Source organism: Syngnathus scovelli, unplaced genomic scaffold (assembly GCF_024217435.2).
Source record: "Syngnathus scovelli strain Florida unplaced genomic scaffold, RoL_Ssco_1.2 HiC_scaffold_23, whole genome shotgun sequence".
Taxonomy (NCBI): Eukaryota; Metazoa; Chordata; class Actinopteri; order Syngnathiformes; family Syngnathidae; genus Syngnathus; species Syngnathus scovelli.
Genome location: NW_026061323.1, coordinates 234,157 through 253,402, shown reverse-complemented (window position 1 = coordinate 253,402; position 19,246 = coordinate 234,157). Strand labels below are relative to the sequence as shown.

The following is a 19,246-nucleotide window of genomic DNA, read 5'->3' as shown; positions in this document are numbered from 1 at the left end:
CTCTGGGCAGTAGTCATGGACACCCTGAACTGGTTGTCACCAAATCGCGGGACACACATAGACGAATAACCATTAACACTCAAACCTACAGACAATTTATAGTCGTCAGTCGGCCTACCATGCACGTCTATTCAACATTGGAGAACATTGGAATACCAGGAGGAAACCCAGGCAGGCATGGGGAGAACATGCGAGCTCCACTCAGAAAGTCCGTAGCCGAAATCGGACCCACAACCTTTGCATTGTAAGGCAAACATGCTAACCAGTGCTCCACCATGCTGCCAAATAAAAAGTTTTACTGGGTTAATTGTAGTACATACTGTTGGGTTGACAACATTTATCTGAAATCAATCTCAGAGGCGGTAGGTCTTTTTGGCTTAGCGTTTTCTTCTGCGCAGAAGGGCGCACCCCAAACACACGCAACAAGTGTGGCTGAGATCTGCGCTCTGCTCGAATTTAGCCGTGCCTTTTATTGAGAGAGAAACAAAGGGGCAAGTGTACATGATCGGGTAGGTTCCCAGGCAGGAAGTACATTCCATAGTTATCTCATTACCACAGAACAAATGGGATACTCTTATGGACGGAGCAGTATGGACGTCTCATGACTATTAGCTTAACAAAGACCTAGTCTTAGTGGCCCTGGGAATACATCCCTGTGACGTACTCATGACTTCAACTTAAATAAGACCTCTGTCTGCTTCACCCATCCCATGACAATCATGATCTGAACATGTCTAGCTAACTATGGGGCTTATTGTATAGCGCGGCTAATGACTCCAGTCATTAGCCGGCCATATGCCCCCAAGTCATTTTCACAAGGCTAGATGGTCACATACTGCGGAGAATCTTGCACACAAAAGCAGATACATAGAATCCAATGATAAAAAAGTATATCATTTCCAACACATACCGTAATTTCCGGTGTACAAGCCGCGACTTTTTTCCAAAATTTTGAACCCTGCGGCTTATAGTCAGGTGCGTCTTATATAAGATTTTTTTCGTGATTTTTGTGATGACTTGATCACTTTTACTCTTAACACTATTATATACAGTAAAAGCTACAAAACAAACTGACAAATAAGTCGTTTTCAAATCAGACGAGTAAAAACTGGTCAAATATTTTTTTAAAAAGATATTACAAGTGAAGACAATTTGCAATTCTAGTAATGACACATAAATTTGATGCACAATTTGTCTTCGCGGGCCACATAGAATGATGTGGCGGGCCGTATCTGGCCCCCGGGCCTTGAGTTTGACACCTGTGCATTAAACCAATGATTCAACATATACTGTAATTCTACAACAGACCACAAGTAGATACACTTTCACACTTATTTTTCTGTTTCATTTTAACTTGTGTGTAGCCCTTTGGCACTTTTAGCCTTTGTACCCGCTAAACAACATATTTTTGTACATTCTTTTAAACTGGTGGATATTTGGACTTTGCTTGAGTTCCTCACTTAGATTGTTAAAGTCCCAAAGTCCCAATGATCATCGTCACACACACATCTGGGTGTGGTGAAATTTGTCCTCTGCATTTAACCCATCCCCATGTGATTTTGATCCATCCCCTGGGGGAGAGGGGAGCAGTGAGCAGCAGCGGTGCCGCGCTCGGGAATCATTTGGTGATCTAACCCCCCAATTCCAACCCTTAATGCTGAGTGCCAAGCAGGGAGGCAATGGGTCCCATTTTTATAGTCTTTGGTATGACCCGGCCGGGGTTTGAACCCACAACCTTCCAGTCTCAGGGCGGACACTCTACTACTAGGCCACTGAGCTGTTCCATAGTTTGACCCCAGTTATAGTGATGCAAAAACTTTTTAAGGTTGTTCTTATGTTTAAGATTTTGAAGTTGTGATTCCCCCTTAACTTATAACCTCCCTCCCGATTCCTAAATAAGTTTTGGATATTTTCTGGTAGTTGTTTTGCTTACTTGCTATACATGATGATTGCTGTTTGGTAAGATACTATGTCAGTGGATTTCAATAGTTTGGATTGTATGAAAAGTGGATTTGTGTGTTCCAAGTAGTTGACTTTATGAATAGTCCTTATTGCTCTTTTCTGCAGAATGATAAGTGGCTGTAGTGAAGTTTTATAAGTATTCCCCCAAACCTCAGCACAGGGCAAGACAAGAGAACAATAAAGTGTACGAAGTGAATGATAATCCAGTAATTCTTTTGCTTTGTATATGACTGCCATGCTTCTTGAAATTTTAGACTTTACGTTTTTGATGTGTGGCCGCAACGGATGCTAACTGCCGTCAACCGTCATACCATCAGAGAAGAAGAAGGGGTGGCCTGTCCTTTTCGTCGTCCTTTTGTCGGTTACGGTGAGTCTCTGCGTTGCTCTCTTTCTGGAACCGCCTTAAACGAGCACATGCGGTGATATTACCGTGTATTTTACCGACGTTTATCGTCGTTAAACAGATAGCGTTACTGTGTGTGTTTGTTTAGAGGACAAAAAGTTAAAATGCAGTTTAATTGGCAGTTTCCACGCCGGTACGCGTGGACGTTCCACATGTTAGTTGCTATGCTAAGAGTCTTCTGGTCAGTTTTACACCCCCACGCATTGGCACGTTGCATTCCGCGAGATTGCGATTTAGCCGAGAAAGGGGTTGGGGTGGCACGGTGACGCACTAGTTAGCACGTCCGTCTCGCAGTGCAGACGTTCTGGGTTTAATTCTGGCTTTAACGGTTCGACTCGCTTCCAGGTAACACTGCGATCAAGCCAGTCGCACGGGAAGCGTGCCCATATTATAGGCTTTACGTTAAAAGAGAGCGAAGGAAAAGCAGGGCAGTGCTATAGTATGTAAGCGCCGGTATAGAGAGCGAAGGGAAAGCATTGCATTACGATAGCATGTAAATGCCGTTAAAGAGATCGAAGGGAAAGCATAGTGTGATAACATGTAAACGCGTCCGTTTTTTTTCCAAATGATAAATGTGTAAATCTCATCCGTGTATATCAAATTAACAAATTCTTAAAAAAATCTGAGGAGCATTCAACATGGGACTATCATCCTGCAATTTTTGCGGTCAAAACGTTACATGACCTGTGAGCTATTGAGTTAAAATGCTCATTTACAGTAATAAATCGGATAAAATAATAAGCATTCAACTGAAAATATGTATATCTCAACCAGGCCATGTGGGACGACCATCCTGCAATATCACGGGCCATTAGGTCACATGACTCAGGAGCTATTGAGGAAAAATGCAAATATTTACAGTTATAAATTCATTTAAAATATTTGAAGCATTGGAATAAAGTTCTAAGTGGTGTATCACAACCAGCCCATGTGGGACTATCATCCAACAGTTTGGGGTCAATAGGTCACATGATCTGGGAGCTATTGAGGTAAAATTCTATTTCCAGTAATAAATTCAATTTTAAAACAAGCAGGCATTCAAATGAAATTCTAGGAGGTGTATCTCAACCAGCCCATTTGGGACTATCGTCCTCCACTGTTTTGGGTCAATAGGTAACATGACCTGGAAGCTATTGAGCTAAAATTCTAATATTTACAGTAATAAATTCATTAAAAATATTTTAACCATTGGAATGAAATTCTAAGAGGCTGAATAGCTCCCAGGTCATGTGACCTATTGACTTCAAACTGAAGGATAATAGCCCCACATGGTCTGGTTGAGATGCACCTCTTAGAATTTCATTCCAAAGCTACGAATATTTTGAGTGAATTCATGACTGTAAATATTAGCGGTGTAGCTCAATAGCTCTCAGGTCATGTGACCTATTAACCCCCAACTGTGCAGGATGATAGTCCACATAGGCTGGTTGAGATACACCTCATAATATCATTCGAATGCTTCAAATATTTTTTGTGAATTTATGACTATAAATGTTAGCGCTTTAGCTCAATAGCTCCAGGTCATGTGACTTTTTGACCCCAAACTGTGAAGGATGATAGTTCCAAATAGGCTCTATGTGATGAATGCTTAAATTCTTTTCAATGAATTAATACTGTTAATAGCGTTTTTGCTCAATAGCTCCCAGGTCATGTGAGCCAATTATATTAAAACGCACTGCTGTGGCTATTTTGAATGTGTGCATCAAGATGGATGGATGAATGGAAGTATTGGAGTGTGTAGTGAAATTGTTGACATAAAATATTCTCTGCAGCTTTGCTTTGCAGACGACCTGCTAATCAACATGCAGAATGACGCTGGTGAATTTGTGGACCTCTACGTCCCTCGTAAATGGTGAGCAAATGTAATGGTTGTGGTACTTAAAATGCGCTTGTCGAACGTCAATCCTTGAAGGGGACAATGGTTGAGATATTTGGAGGCCAGGGTGGAAAGACTGGCTTCACACAATTGGCACACTGTCAACCCCCACGGACTAGCAATTTGCCCCGTTGACATATTTATGTGCGTGTGCCAGGGTTGTCACGATACTAGAATTTCAGTCGTCGGTACCAATACCTGTGATTTTCCACAATTCTCGATACTAATTTGTTATCATGGTAAAAAACAGAATCGACTTACTTTTAAAATCACTAATCCATCTGCTATAGCCAGGAAGACTTGCGCACATACCTTCAACATGTGCCCAAACGTAATTTTCCAAGATGGCGGCGCCCTGTGAGGCTGCGGCCAAGCCGGCTCCCGATAAAAATGTGTGTTTTGTGTTAAATGTACCGTCCAAATCGTCTCCGAGAATCGCATACGACAGAAGTACACTATTGGGACTTAGAAGCAACAACTGCACAAAGGATATATCCGGAGTTAACTTTGCCATGGATCGCGAAACTATTCGCGGTCTTGGAATAATGTCCCGAGACAAAGGAACCTCTGAGGCAGCGGGCTCCCCCTCCCCCACCAGCCGACACTGGAAGCAGCTGAAGCGGCGGTGGAGTCTGAGCACACGCCGGAGGAGAAGGCGAGGTTCCCGAGCCGGCATCAAACACCGACTGAAGAGAAACCCTCACAAAACAGCACTTCCATCTATTCTCCTTTCAAACGTGCGGTCGTTGGAAAATAAAATGGACTATCTCAAGCTGGACTTAACTACAGAACGAAAGGTGAGAGAATGCAACGCGATCATCCTCACAGAGACGTGGCTTCACAACAACGTTCCGGACAGCGCCATTAAACTGGATGGGTTTACAACTTTCCGCGCGGACAGAAACCACACCAGCACGGGTAAATCTCGAGGAGGTGGTGTGTGGATTTACATTAACAACAACTGGTGTACAAACGCTGTAGTTACTACAAGTCACTGCTCAGAGAACATTGAGTTTTTAACCCTCAACTGCCGTCCATTCTACCTACCGCGTGAATTCAATACCGTCAACATCACAGCTGTTTACGTCCCCCCCAGCGCTAACACAAAGGACGCACTCTCCATACTGTACAAGTCTGTGAGTACACTACAGAACACACACCCGGACTTGGTCTGCATAATCGCTGGCGATTTCAACCAGGCCAAATTGAAAACAGTAATGCCACACTTCCACAAGTGTGTGAACTTTGCAACAAGGGGAGAAAACACACTTGACCAGGTCTACGCAAACATCAGACAGGCCTTCAGAGCCCTTCCCCACCCCCACCTGGGTTCATCAGACCATCTCTCTGTTATGCTAATTCCAGCCTACAGACCTCTGTTGACGAGAAGCAAACCAACTGTGAAGCAGATCAGGGCCTGGCCAGAGGGCTCCACAGCAGCTCTACAGGACTGTTTTGAACGCACAGACTGGTCTGTCTTCAGGGAGGCGGCCACCACCAACCAGGACGTCAACCTCACCGAATACACAGACTCTGTAACTGGATACATAACGAAGTGCATGGAAGATGTAACCGTCACCAAAGACATTACAGTGAGAGCAAATGAAAAACCCTGGTTCACCAGGGAGGTACGTGAGCTCCTGAGGGCACGCAACGCTGCTTTCAAGTCTGGGGACAAGGAGGCCCTCAAGACTGCTAGGGCCAACTTGCACCGGGGCGTGCATATGGTCAAAAAATCAACTCACACTTCACAGACACAAAAGACCCAAGACGCCTGTGGCAAGGCATCCAGTCAGTCACAGACTACAAACCATCCCCCCCACCGTGTGAGGACAACATAGACTTCCTCAACTCTCTCAACACCTTCTTCAGCCGGTTTGAAGAAAACAACACCACAACACCCACAAAAACCCCAGTACACCCAGACAGCACAACACTTCAACTGGACCCAGCGGACGTGAAGAGGACCCTACTCAAGGTGAACCCCAGGAAAGCTGCAGGTCCAGACAACATACCCGGGCGCGTGCTCAGAGACTGTGCAGACTCACTCACTGACGTCCTCACAGACATCTACAACACCTCTCTGAACCAAGTCATCATACCAGCAATTTTCAAAGCTACCACCATCGTACCACTACCCAAGAAGTCACCAGCATCATCACTGAATGACTACAGACCCATAGCACTCACTTCCATCATGATGAAGTACTTTGAGAGACTGGTGAAGGCCCACTTAACATCCACCCTCCCCACTACTCTGGACCCATACCAATTTGCCTACCGCCCCAAGCGCTCCACTGATGACGCCATAGCAACAGCACTCCACCTCTGCCTGGCTCATCTGGAGAACAAAAACAGTCACGCGCGGATGCTGTTCATTGACTCCAGCTCTGCGTTCAACACAGTCATCCCCCAACATCTGGTGAATAAGCTGAGTACAATAGGCGTCAGAACTTAACTGTGCAACTGGCTGCTGGACTTTCTAACGAACAGACCGCAGACAGTCAGAGTCGGAAACAACTCCTCAGCGACCACCGTCATAAACACCGGGGTGCCGCAAGGATGTGTGCTATCCCCCCTGCTGTTCACGCTGATGACCCACGACTGCTCTGCCAGATTTGAAACGAATCACATCATCAAATTTGCAGATGACACAACAGTGGTGGGCCTCATCAAAGACAACGATGACTCAGCATACAGAGAGGAGGTACAGCAACTCATCACCTGGTGTGATAGGAACAAGCACAAGCAGACTGAGTAACAGCTTCTTTCCTCAAGCCATCAGACTCATGAACACACTGAGGAAAACCACTTGAACATTCCAAAGTCACCATGCCACTTGGCACTTTACTCTTGCACCTTATATACAGTTATACACTTTTTCACTTTACTTCTATGACCACTGATTGTACTTCTGCTGCTGTGTATGTATGTGTGTGTGTGTGTGTGTGGGTCTGTATTGTCAATACTCTTATTACACACCGTGTGTGTGTGTGCGTGTGTGTGAATGTGAGAGAGAGTATTTTATTGTATAGTACTGCACATGTTTATAAGCATGTTAGTGTTTGAATGACTGCAATGTGTAAGTGTGCATTGTCTATGTTTATGTTGTGAATGAATATGTCAGAGAAAGAAATTGTAAATTCAGTATGAGTAAGTTAGCTGTGTGTGTGTTTGTGTTGTGTGTGTTGTGTGTATGTGTGTGTGAGAAAGAAAGAGATTTATGTCAATGTCTTATTTAAATGTTTTTAGTTAAACTGCACATTGGAGACTGGTCAAACGCAATTTCAAACTTCTGTGGTAACCCTGTTACATAGGATTTTTGACAATAAAGTAAACTTGAACTTGAACTTGAATCTGCTTCTCAACCTTCTGAAACGGATTGTGGTTGAAAACCGAGGTTTGACTGTATTTTTATTAATCAATGGAAACACTGTTTTTTAAATTATTATTTTTATTTTCTTTTTAAAAGCTCTGCGAGCAACCGGATCATCGGAGCCAAGGACCACGCTTCCGTGCAGATCAACATAGCAGAGGTAATCTTTTTCCAACTTACCGTATTTTTGGCACAATAAGGCACTTGGGGTTAAAAGGCACAATTGCAGGGTCTGTTTTGTATTTAATCCACACATAGAGCGCATTATCGGGCCTATTTATGGCATGACTTATGGTAAACAAAAAGTTATAGGACCAAGACACTGAGATTGGTTGTACTTTATTCTACTGTTTAACCATGTACTCTATGTACTCACATTATTGTTAATAGATAGACGGACTGCGGCCGGGCCAATCACCTTCTGGATAGGGAACGGTCCAACAAAGCGGGGCGCCAGTTTGCGGGATCCCGCTCGCAGCGGCAAATCCCGCGTCGAGAGCCACACACGCTGCCCCACTCTGTACTCCGGAGCCGGCGTCCGGTGCTTGTTCGCCTGGCGGGCGCAGCCTGAAACAGAGCGGAGAAGAGTGACCCGGCCCCTCGCCCAGGCACGATGACAACGGCGGACACAAGCCTGGGCCGACGGGCACGCCGCACCACGCTCCTGGTGGGCGAACAAGGGTGGCTGGTACCCGAAGACGCAGTGGAAAGGCAAAAGTCCCGTGGCCGAGCTGGGAAGGGAATTGTGAGCATACTCTACCCAGGGAAGCTGTTGGACCCGCCCGCGCTGGTCCCCGGCGGCCATGCATCGGAGAGACCTGCCCAGTTCCTGGTTCAGGCGCTCCGCTTGACCGTTGGACTGAGGGTGAAACCCCGAGGAGAGGCTGGCCGTGGCGCCGAGGAGTCAGCAGAACTCCGTCCAGAAGGTGGAAGCGAATTGAGGTCCTCGGTCTGACACGATGTCTTGTGGGAGACCGTGGTGACGAAACACCTCTCGCACCATGATGGACGCCGTCTGCTTCGCAGATGGGAGCTTAGGCAGAGGGATGAAATGCGTCATCTTGCTAAAACGGTCTACCACCGTGAGGACCACCGTGTTTCCCTCTGAGGGGGGGAGGCCCGTGACAAAGTCGATTGACAGGTGAGACCAGGGACGCTGGGGAACCGGCAAGGGTTGAAGCAGCCCGGCCGGAGGACGAGTAGACGTCTTGTAGCGGTTAGCGAGCAACCGGATCATCGGAGCCAAGGACCACGCTTCCGTACAGATCAACATAGCAGAGGTAATCTTTTTCCAACTTACCGTATTTTTGGCACAATAAGGCACTTGGGGTTAAAAGGCACAATTGCAGGGTCTGTTTTGTATTTAATCCACACATAGAGCGCATTATCGGGCCTATTTATGGCATGACTTATGGTAAACAAAAAGTTATAGGACCAAGACACTGAGATTGGTTGTACTTTATTCTACTGTTTAACCATGTACTCTATGTACTCACATTATTGTTAATAGATATTTATATGCAAATCCGTCCAAGTCCATGACTTCTGTATCCAAATTAAACAATTGGGCAAGTTTGCCATGAAACATGCCAAGTTCCATATTGTCTTGTCGTCACGTTGCTCTTCTGCAATGATCCTGGCTTTCCAGAAAGCTCTAATTGTGCCTTGTAAGCAGTGTTCCCTCTAATTTTTCAAGTGACTGTGCAAACGCACAAGCTCCCTGTGCACACTGTGGACCACTGTGTGCAACACCAGAATGAATGAATGAATGAACAAATAAATAAATAAATAAATCTTGTCAATGAGAACTTTAACTTGCTCGGGGTCGGATTTTGTTTTGTGTGACAGCTCGTTCCTTTTCTGTCGATCTTTTGCGTTCTTTGCAATAACGTACCGATCCGCTCTCCCATCTTGAGTCTTTGTACAATTCCAACAGCTTTCAAATGACATTTCTGCTGAATGTGACGCGCGAGGTAGTCCAACTTCCATTTCTTCCGTATTTTTCCCTCCGTAAACTCGCCCGCCACTTTGGCTTCACTGCATGTTTTGCAGAGGAGACCTTTCTCATTCAAAAAGAGAAAATCTCACCCAGTTTCACTGTTTCCTCTTGTAGTTGCACACACTCCGACAGCCATCCAAACTTAAAAGAAGCATCTTTTATTTATTTTGGCTTGGCGAGTGGATGTGTCGCTGCTCATTCGTTTCGCCATGATTAGCTAATTTAGCATTTGCATCGCTTGACTCTGCCGCACTGCATGGATAGGCAGGACACATATGTGTCATACATATACTATGTAGCCTAAGTGAAACATATCATTGGCTGGACAACTGTCAATTACTGATTTACACTACAAAAAGGCACAGAAAGAAAATCATTCATCCACTTAATTAGATTAGAGTACGTCTAACAGTAGATCTTAATCAATCAGTTTATGCTGAATTGTATTTTGTGCGCAGCATGTAATTTCATGTGCGCCAAGACTGCACGACCAGTCCGCAATTGCGCAGCTTAGAGGGAACACTGCTCGTAAGCACGTCTCTTTGTCTATGCCAGGGTTCGGCAACCCAAAATGTTCAAAGGGCCATATCGGCCCAAAAAAAACAAAAAACATACCTGTCTGGAGCCTTAAAAATCTAAAAGCCTTTTATAATGCAACATAGTGTCAATACATAAGTTGTATGCCTATTATTAAAATAATCTAAAGAAAAATAGTGGTGTCAATTTGATCACTTCTTCTTGCGGCCCATTAGAGTTCACGTACTTGCATAGCAGCGGTGTCTGTTCGATATCGGTCGCGTCACTCGACTCACCCATCACAGGCAATTGAAAAAGCTGTAGCTGAATTGATGTCCTTGAGCTTGAAAGACTGCATCCATGCGGTTCGACAATGATTCATATTGATGAAATCATCAGGAAAGAATGCAGTCTTGCGTGCCTCTCAAGAGTTCAAGATTTTTTGGTTTTGTCTTCCAAGCGTCCGCCATCATTCTACCCCAAACATGCTCAATGATGTTCGTGTCTGGTGACTGGGCTGGCCAGTACTGGAGCACCTTGATCTAGAACAAGGGCGTTCTATTCAGCCTACTCATACCCCCACTCTGTTTCTCTTAATAAATATGCCCTTGCAGGAAGGAGGGTTCAGACTTCATTCCTTCAATGGGTGAAATCTCCACCTGCAGGTGTCTAAAAGAACTTGCTTGTCTCCCGTGGTGTTCTTGCAAAATAAGTGTGAGTGAGCAAATCTCTAACACCAATCATAAAAGGTGTTAGAGTTGTGCTCACTCTAACTTATTTTGCAAGAACCACACGGGAGACAAGCAAGTCCTTTTAGACACCTGCAGGTGGAGAGTTCACTCGCTCAGGAATGAAGTCTGAAAACCCTCCCAACTGCAAGGACATATTTATTAAGAGTGGGGGCTGGTGTAGACTGAATAGGAAGCCCAAAACATATCAGGGGGAACTTTTACGACCTTGTGTAGGATGAGACAAGGTAGGTTATTTATTACCGGTTGCATTCCAACATAATCATCCGATAAGGATAATCTGAAAAACCCTAACAATTGGGAAGAGGTAGCTAATATTTCTTGACATTTTAGTATGTTGATATTGCCTTCTAACTTGCAAAGGTTTTGCTAGGATTGGGTGTATTGTATGACAAGCCGACAAAACTTGGTTTGCCAAACTCTGACCTTTCTGTGTTCATTAAAAGATCAATATTTCTGCAGTGAAGCAAATTTATTTTCATACATTACACCTCATTTGGGTGAGTCAAAGTCAGGTTATAAGCCATTGTTTCTACAACATGGACAAGCGACAGAACTTCTGTCAGACACTGTATATAGTTTGTCCTTGTTCAAGCTCTATGTACGTTCTGTATTGTATGTAATGTGGACGTATTTCTATGTATGAAATAAAGTCATTCATTCAACTATGTCTGCTACAGGTGGACAATGTCACGGGTCGTTTCAACGGTCAGTTCAAGACCTATGCCATCTGTGGCGCCATCCGCAGAATGGTGAGTCATCCTGGATTGTGTTCAATGGTTCAAATGCTTGTGGTTTTTTACATGTGTGTGTTCTCTCCTAAATGCAAAACAGGGGGAGTCTGATGATTCCATCCTCAGGCTGGCAAAGAATGATGGTGTTGTTGCCAAGTAAGATGACATTTTTGTCATCAGCACGTATCTTGTGTTATAATGTGCATTTTTCTCTCCATAGGGACATCTGAGTGATATCTTTAAAATAAAATGTAACAAAATCTAAATGCTTTATTGGTCCTGGTTTTTATTTTATTTTTTTTTAGCGCATAGAGCACATTTGTTTTGTTTGTTTTTTAAAGTCCATTAGATTACAATTACAAAGTGAATAATTATCCCAGTAAAAATACTGAATTTTTGTCCTGTCATCCGTACATACATCATCTACCGATTATCTGGAGGTTGGGCCGTAGAGGCAGCATTTTCAGCAAGAAAGCCCAGACTTCCTTATCTCCAGCCACTTCTTCTAGCTCTTCCCGATGTATCCCAAGGAGTTCCCAGGCCAGCTGGGAGTCGGGAGCTGTGTCCAAATTCACAGGGTGCGTTCTCCGAAGGCCGTTTTTTAGGATGCATGACGTAACTTTCGGCGTGACTCAGCTGCCCAAGTAGTTGAAACGCAGGGATGTTTTTTCACTTGTTGAATATGAACGTAACAGTTAAAATCCACCTGTTTTTCACCATCTGAACGGGTGGCTATTTTGCTCACCAGTTTTCTAAAGCTGAACTGCGATTGTTTTTGACTTGAGACCTGGCAACTGTGATGTCATTTTTAGTCGGCAGCGAGTGGCAATATGGTTGCCCCCCTGTGATGGATAAGAACGAGTGAATTTTGTTACTTATCTCATTCCAAGGACGCAATATTAATAAGAATGATGTATTTCGGCTCCTGTGGGCATATATAACATATTTTAAAGAAAATGTTGGGTTGAGTTACCCTTTAATAGGAGTGGAGCGCACTCTTGCTCTCTGAACATGCCTACTCACAGAGTAGTGCTACTTTGCTGGAGCACATCCTCGCACTCTGGGCAGTAGTCATGGACACCCTGAACTGGTTGTCACCAAATCGCGGGACACACATAGACGAATAACCATTAACACTCAAACCTACAGACAATTTATAGTCGTCAGTCGGCCTACCATGCACGTCTATTCAACATTGGAGAACATTGGAATACCAGGAGGAAACCCAGGCAGGCATGGGGAGAACATGCGAGCTCCACTCAGAAAGTCCGTAGCCGAAATCGGACCCACAACCTTTGCATTGTAAGGCAAACATGCTAACCAGTGCTCCACCATGCTGCCAAATAAAAAGTTTTACTGGGTTAATTGTAGTACATACTGTTGGGTTGACAACATTTATCTGAAATCAATCTCAGAGGCGGTAGGTCTTTTTGGCTTAGCGTTTTCTTCTGCGCAGAAGGGCGCACCCCAAACACACGCAACAAGTGTGGCTGAGATCCGCGCTCTGCTCGAATGTAGCCGTGCCTTTTATTGAGAGAGTTCACTTCTCGAACCGCCTTCTGGAACGGATTGTGGTCGAAAACCGAGTTTTGACTGGATTGTCAATGAGAACTTTAACTTGCTCGGGGTCGGGTTTCGTTTTGTGTGACAGTTCGTTCCTTTTCTGTCTGTCTTTTGCGCTCTCTCGCAATAAAGCAATAAAGTAATGTGCCATCTTGAGTCTTTGTACAATTCCAACAGCTTTCAAATGACATTTCAAGATTCAAGATTCAAGAGTTTTTTATTCGCCATGTTTGAGCATGCCAAACAAGGAATTTGACTTCGGTAAATCACAGCCTCTGTTCAACATTTAGGTGACTAACAACAACACTCAGGACATGTGAAGAACGAAAGATATTCTCAAACACCCCCTGATCTTAAACTCCCAAGAGGGCAAGGAAAAACTCAAAACTCCAGCTAGGGGAAATGAGAAACCTTGAGAAGAGACCACAGATGGGAGGGTCCCTCTTCTAGGATGACCAGGCTGCAATGGATGCAGAGAGGACACATAGTCCAAACAGTGTAGACAAAAAAGGTGTGGCAAGCGGGATGTTATTGCACAGTAATGACTCTGAGACTCTAAGAGTGGTGTGAGTTCATCAGAGCGACAGCCTGGGGGAAGAAGCTGTCTCTGTGTCTGCTGGTTTTAGTGTACAGAGCTCTATAACGGCGTCCGGAGGGGAGTAGTTCAAACAGGCTGCAACCTGGGTGCGAAGGGTCTGTTGAGATGTTACTTGCACGTTTCCTGGTCCTGGACAGGTACAAGTCTTGGATAGATGGGAGGTTGATTCCAATTATCTTTTCTGCAGTCCTTATTGTCCGTTGCAGTCTGTGCTTGTCTTGTTTGGAGGCCGATCCAAACCAGACAGTGATGGAGGTGCAGAGGACAGACTGGATGATGGCAGTGTAGAAGGTCTTCAGCAGCTCCCGTGGCAGGTTGAACTTCTTGAGCTGTCTCAGGAAGTACAGCCTCTGCTGGGCCTTCTTCCGGACATTCTGCTGAATGTGACGCTTGAGGTAGTCCAACTTCCGTTCCTTCCATATTTCTCCCTCCGTAAACTCGCCCGCCACTTTGCCTTCAATGCATGTTTTGCAGAGGAGACCTTTCTCATTCAAAACCTGGTGATCCTGAAAGGGGGATCCTTCCATCTGTGGTCCCTTCTCAAGGTTTCTCATTTTCCCCTGGCAGTTTTTTTTTTGAGTTTTTCCTTGCCCTTTTGGGAGCTTAAGATCAGGGGATGCCTATTCATGTCTGTACTCCCAAAAATGCGACTTGTACTCCGGTGCGACATGTTTTTGCTTCTTCTTTATTATGCATTTTTACAGCTGGTGCAACCTGTACTCCAGAGCGACTTGTAGTCTGGAAAATACGGTAATATTGCAGCACACACTAGGCTTGTGACAAGAACCAATAACGTGTTAATAAATAAACGTGTTATTTATTTTATACTTACTTGAATAACTGTTAGTATCAGGGATGAGAACGGAAAATGTGAAAAAACACTGAAAAGTAGCCAGTGTCTGGGGGCCGTATGCCCCCATTAGGGGGCCGCAGGGGGCCAGGGGCAGCGCCCCGGAGGGGGCCCAGGGGGGCAAAGCTCCTGGATTTTGGCAGTGCTCGTTTAAGGCGGTTCCAGAAAGAGAGCAACGCAGAGACTCACCGTAACCGACAAGAGGACGACGAAAAGGACAGGCCACCCCTTCTTCTTCTCTGATGGTATGACGGTTGACGGCAGTTAGCATCCGTTGCGGCCACACATCAAAAACGTAAAGTCTAAAATTTCAAGAAGCATGGCAGTCATATACAAAGCAAAAGAATTACTGGATTATCATTCACTTCGTACACTTTATTGTTCTCTTGTCTTGCCCTGTGCTGAGGTTTGGGGGAATACTTATACAACTTCACTACAGCCACTTATCATTCTGCAGAAAAGAGCAATAAGGACTATTCATAAAATCAACTACTTGGAACACACAAATCCACTTTTCATACAATCCAAACTATTAAAATCCACTGACATAGTATCTTACCAAACAGCAATAATCATGTATAGCAAGTAAGCAAAACAACTACCAGAAAATATCCAAAACTTATTTAGGAATCGGGAGGGAGGTTATAAGTTAAGGGGGAATCACAACTTCAAAATCTTAAACATAAGAACAACCTTAAGAAGTTTCTGCATCACTGTAACTGGGGTCAAACTATGGAACAATTTAAGTGAGGAACTCAAGCAAAGTCCAAATATCCACCAGTTTAAAAGAATGTACAAAAATATGTTGTTTAGCGGGTACAAAGGCTAAAAGTGCCAAAGGGCTACACACAAGTTAAAATGAAACAGAAAAATAAGTGTGAAAGTGTATCTACTTGTGGTCTGTTGTAGAATTACAGTATATGTTGAATCATTGGTTTAATGGATAAAGTGAGAAAGGGGTAGGAATCTAAAAAGCTATGCTTCTTCCTACTCCTTTTCGAGCGTGAAATAAGAAGTCACAGACATCAACAAAATAGTTTGAGCTATCAACAGCTTTCTTGGATTCCCAGAGATGTAGAAGGTCAGGAAGCTCCAGACAGCATCGTTTGACTTGTTATGGACTGGTGGACGTCTGCAAGGCGAAACAGCAAGCATTCTGTGCAATAACTTTATTAATAAGTACTCATTAGGGAACGCATGATAACATATATATACAATTTATCTAACAGTCAGCTTTATTGTCAATTTTTCCACATGCCAAAGACACACAAAGAAACCGAAATTTCGTTCCCCCCTATCCCACGGTGACAAGACATGGCTCACAACAGACAAACAAGTAAACAAGTATAACAAAAGCGTGCTGAATAAATAATGAATAAATAACACAACAATAAATAAATAAATAAGAGGAGCAGAAAAAAAAGGAGCAAGTGCGCGTACAGCAGACATTCCCGAAAATAGCGCAACAGTGCCGCACGCTACGCAGAAGGGGGTAGCGAGTTCAGGGCCCTAACAGCCTGGAGAAAGAAGCTGTTGGCGAGTCTGGTGGTGCGGGAGCGCAGGCTCCTGTACCTCTTCCCAGAGGGCAGAAGGTCAAACAAAGAGTGAGCCGGGTGACTCACATCTCTGGCAATCGAGGTTGCCTTGCGGACGAGATGGGAGGTGTAAATGTCCTTCAGGGAGGGGAGCGAAGCACCAATAATATTACCAGCCGTATTCACTATGCGCTGCAGGGCCTTCAAGTTCTGTTCAGTGCAGTTACCACCCCAGACAGCGATGCAACTGGTGAGGACGCTCTCAATGGTGCCACGGTAGAATGTAGACAGGACTGCCTGAGGAGCACATGCACGCCTGAGCTTCCGCAGGAACTACAGGCGGCGTTGAGCTTTGTTTGCCAGTGACGAGGTGTTTGCGGACCAGGAGAGGTCCTCACTGATGTGCACCCCCAGGAACTTGGTGCAGCTCACCCTCTCCACCACAGCACCGTCGATGATCAGCGGCAGATGTGTTGTGTGACCCTTCCGGAAGTCAACAATGATTTCCTTGGTCTTATTGACGTTCAGCAGGAGGTTGTTGTCCCTGCACCACGTGGTCAGAAGGTCAACTTCCGACCTGTACCGAGTCTCGTCGCCCTTCGTGATGAAACGCACCAGAGTCGTGTCCTCAGCAAACTTCACTATGCGGTTGTTGCTGTAAGTCGCACTGCAGTCATGCGTCAGCAGGGTGAAGAGCAATGGACTGAGCACGCAGCCCTGGGGGGCCCCTGTGCTCAGCGTGATGCTGGCGGAGATTTTGTCGCCAACACGCACCACCTGAGGCCTCTGGCGGAGGAAGTCCAGTAGCCAGTTACAGAGGGAGGTACTGAGGCCCAGCTCGTCGAGTTTGCAGATGAGTCGCTGCGGCACAATGGTGTTGAAGGCAGAGCTGAAGTCCACAAACAGCAACCTCATATATGAGTCCTTTCTCTCCAGGTGGGTTAGGGCCGAGTGGAGGGCAGAGCAGATGGCATCCTCAGAGGACCGCTTGGCACGGTACGCAAACTGGAAAGGGTCAATGGTGGGGGGGAGAACGGACTTGATGTGCTCCATGACCAGCCGCTCAAAGCACTTCATGATGATGGGCGTCAGTGCCACAGGGCGGTAGTCATTGAAGCAGGACGGTGCAGGTTTCTTCGGCACAGGAACGATGGTGGCAGCCTTGAAACACGAGGGGACGATGGCCTGCTGCAGGGAAACGTTAAAGATGTCCGTGAAGACACCCGACAGCTCCCCAGCGCAGTCCTTCAGCGCTCGACCCGGGATGTTGTCAGGGCTCGCCGCCTTACGGGTGTCAATAGCGGCAAGCGCCCTCCTCACACCGTCGGCAGAGAGGCGCAGGGGCTGCTCGTGTGGGGGGGGGAGTGGTCTTCAGCGGGCAAGTGCTGTTCTGGGCGTCGAAGCGAGCAAAGAAGCGGTTCAGATCGTTCAGCAGACGGACGTCGCCCTCACAGCTCCTCGGCGCGGGCTTGTAGTCCGTGATGGTCTGAATGTCCCGCCAAAGGCTATGTGCGTCCTTGCTGTCCTTGAAGTGGGTGGAGACCTTGCACGAGAACGCCTTCTTCGCTTCTTTGATGCCTCGTCCTCAAGCCAGCCTCATCCCCCGCTCTGAAAGCCTTGTCCCTGGCCCTCAACAGTCTGAGGACAGCCCCCGTCAGCCACGGCTTCCAGTTCGCGCGAGTGACGACGGATTTCGAGCAAGTCACATCATCGATGCACTTCGTGATGTAAGAGGTAACAGAGTCAGTATACTCCTCTATGTCCGTCCAATCGTTGTATGTGGCTGCCTGCTTAAACAAGTCCCAGTCAGTGGTGTCGAAGCAGTCAAAAGAAGTGCATCGGAGGCACCCTCAGGCCACACTCGAACCTGCCTCCGAACCGGCCTGGATGCCTTTACCAATTGTCTGTATGCGGGCAAAAGCAAAACGGTGAGATGGTCAGAAAGCCCCAGATGGGGGAGGGGGATGGCTTTGAAAGCTCCCTTTTGCGCCGAGTAGACTAGGTCCAGGAAGCTGTCAGTAGCCAGTTGCAGAGGGAGGTACTGAGGCCCAGCTCGTCGAGTTTGCAGATGAGTCGCTGCGGCACAATGGTGTTGAAGGCAGAGCTAAAGTCCACAAACAGCAACCTCACATATGAGTCCTTTCTCTCCAGGTGGGTGGGGGCATTACCACTCATTACCACTTATCAAAAATGTCTAGTTATGTCTTCTTTATTGATTTGGTGTGTATGTATAATTATATGCTTAAAATGTTTCTTTTATTTATTTAATATGTGAATATGCTTGTCTGCTTATGTACTTTATTCAATGAGGTTTGAGCATATCTGTTTTTGTAGCTAGGCAGGACTTTTTGTATTTCGACCTCATTCCTTCAAGAGTCATGTGTTTTTTCTCAGTAATAGTAACAACAATAGTATCTAACATCTAATAACTAACCCACTTTACCACCGGCGAGGTCTTCTTTCTTTTTCTTTTATTTATCACGCTTACATCTTTTGCGTAAGAAACATCCTCATCTTCATCCCTAGGGTATTTTAAACGTTTAAAATCAGCACGAGCCAAGGGATTCGAGACGCTTAATTCAGGTAGATTAAGCTGTGCTAATGTACGCAGAAATTCGGTACATCCTACCGGTTGACCGGCTAGTTTTTTTTCCACCCACGACTAGATGTTTTAACAAATCGCTCATATGTGAGCCTTTGACAGTTTTTTCCTTTAAAAATGAATTCACTTAGCGGTGTCCAGCTTACATCCTCTGCCGATAATCTTTACAACACATAGATGCCATTGCGGCGAGAACGTGGTCAGATGACATCCAATATCCCCCCATTCTTCACCGGTCACCTTATCTGTGTATCTGACAGTCATCTTTCTTTCACCCGCCTCATTGCCTTCGTTGCGAATCGTGATAGGAATTTGTCCTTTTGTTTGACCAACCCTATGTAACGTTGCATCAGAGTTTGACAAATTTTGATCTTTTTAAATTATTTTTAAATTTTTAAATTAAATTTTTTATTTTCCAAAGCCTGCTTCATCTCTTCATCCAAAGAATGGTCGGGGCAGGCCAGCTTAGCCTCTCGAGCTGAT

At 45.4% G+C, this 19,246-nt stretch overlaps 1 non-coding gene across 2 annotated transcripts; it reads left to right on the top strand.

Moving 5' to 3' along the window:
• The first annotated feature begins 669 nt into the window (after positions 1 to 669).
• On the top strand, positions 670 to 11,634 carry LOC125992644 (uncharacterized). Of its 2 annotated transcripts, XR_007489707.2 has the most exons (4): positions 670 to 4,217; positions 7,714 to 7,777; positions 8,008 to 8,897; positions 11,562 to 11,634. It is a non-coding gene; the product is annotated as an uncharacterized protein (transcript). The 2 variants fall into 2 exon arrangements; XR_011086263.1 differs by lacking the exon at positions 11,562 to 11,634 and having other exon boundaries at positions 8,008 to 9,745.
• Positions 11,635 to 19,246: the final 7,612 nt, after the last annotated feature.